The following is a 1,995-nucleotide window of genomic DNA, read 5'->3' as shown; positions in this document are numbered from 1 at the left end:
TATGGGTAACTAAGCCAGTTCTACTTTACACCCGTTGGATAAATCTCCCCCATTGTCTACTGGAGGTAGCTGGAAATTCACTCTCTGTCCTATCAAAGGTTCAGGCTGCTGCTAAATTCCATGCTTTACACTGCAGCCCTGCTTCTCCCACTCAGTCGCTGTGTAGAAGCCGTAGAAGGTCTGAGGAGGATACAATGTATCACAGCGTTCTGTTCTGTTCTGTTCTGTTCTGGTCTGGTCTGTTTTTATTGTTGCAAATAGCTTTTATTCGCAATCAGTCGTCATCACGAACATACATTATACTGCAACGCGTTTTCTTCCAGGACGCACTACTCCGAGGTCCGCAGATCATCACATACAGTGCACACTACAACCTCCATCATCCCAGCTCAAAGTGCAATCCATAGGTGGGAAGGCAGGAAGCGTGAATGTCATCTCCCACAATGCACTGCTGCAGTCTGCCATGCAAATGAGGAGGCAAATGCTGCCCAAGCTGAGTGACACCGAGCGCGGCCTGGAGCAGAGACGTGTGTGAATACAGTCCGATATTCCGCACGGCGGTCTGTGCGTTCCCGTAATCACTGCTAATGATGAGAATATTCTCCATAACTTTACTGCGCCCCTCAGGGTCGGCTTTATATAGGAGCAGTGGGAGCTCCCAGTCCGCCCAGATGACCCTCAGTGGTCTGGGGTGCAGGCTTCAAACCTGTAGCTGTCGGGGGACAGAGTGGTTCAATTCCACCCTCTGGGCGGTCGCGTTTTGGGTGGAGCTTTCATCGGGAACGCCCCATGAAAGCGACCGCATGTTCCCCGTAAAAAGGTCAATAAAAAATGCAATTATGTTTTCTTACAATGTCCAAAAAACCCAGATTTTTTTTATATCTCCATAATCTATAAAATGATTGCGTCGTTTAACCGGCGAAGCGAACGCTGTAATGAAAAAAACACGGCTAGAATGTGTGGGTTATTTTTCATCCTGCAGAAAATGACCAAAAACAGCTCCATCTACCCCGAAATGGCGCCAATGAAAACATCAAGTCGTCAGACGAGAGACGAGCCCTCTCGTAAAGCGCAGGTCGGCGGAACCGGAGGTCAGAATATGGCGACTGAGAGGCAGATTTACTGACATTGAGACACAGGGAGACGGATCCAGTAAGTCCTGTTTTTAGCCAAAAATTTGCAACTTTTCCTCCATCTTAGTAAATACAGACCGCCGCGTACGGTGAAAACCACACTGAAAATGGCGCAAATGCCTCATAAATTTGGCGCCAAAGGCTACTCCGCTTTTCTGGCTCGGCTGCTTTCATACATTAACCCCTCTGCATCGGCTGCTTTTCACCAGATCTATCAAATGTCAGGCGCTGCTTGATAAAGTTGACGCATCGTTAACCCTTTTTCTTTTTTACGTCACCCCCTTGGGGCTCATGCACATGACTTTATGCATTTTGCGGTCCATAAAATACGTATCCGCACAAAAAAATTTCATATGACGTCCATGTGACATCCATATTGCATCCGATTTTTTTGCTGATCCATTGAAACAATGCCTGTCCTTGTCCGCAAAATGGACGAGAATAGGACATGTTCCATCTTTTTTGCAGAACGGACACGCGGACATACGGAAATGGAATGCACGGAAATGGAGTCAGTACCGTCTTTTTTGTGGACCCAAAAAATCTTTTCAATGTCACCATGACATTTTTCAAAAAAGTGAAAAAAGTTGCGAACAAACTCCGGTAGAGCTGCGTTCACACTTCAGTTATTTTGTCAGTGATTTCCATTAGTGATTGGCTACATGCACACGACCGTATGTGTTTTGCGGTCCACAAATTGCGGATCCCCCCCAAAAAACTGATGACTTCCGTATGCCACTTGTTTTATTTTGCGGATCCATTGTAACAATGCCTAAAACGGACAAGAATAGGACATGTTCTATTTTTTTTGCGAGGCTACGGAACGGACATCCTGATGCGGACAGCACGCGGTGTACTGCCC

At 46.6% G+C, this 1,995-nt stretch overlaps 1 non-coding gene across 1 annotated transcript; it reads left to right on the top strand.

Moving 5' to 3' along the window:
* The first annotated feature begins 665 nt into the window (after positions 1–665).
* Positions 666–752, top strand: TRNASTOP-UCA. The gene has a single exon. It is a non-coding gene; the product is annotated as a tRNA-Sec (tRNA).
* The last annotated feature ends 1,243 nt before the right edge of the window (positions 753–1,995 follow it).

The sequence above is a fragment of the Bufo gargarizans genome, chromosome 5 (genome assembly GCF_014858855.1).
Source record: "Bufo gargarizans isolate SCDJY-AF-19 chromosome 5, ASM1485885v1, whole genome shotgun sequence".
NCBI lineage: Eukaryota > Metazoa > Chordata > Amphibia > Anura > Bufonidae > Bufo > Bufo gargarizans.
Note: the sequence above shows the minus strand (reverse complement) of the source record. Positions and strands in the feature narration are given on the sequence as shown.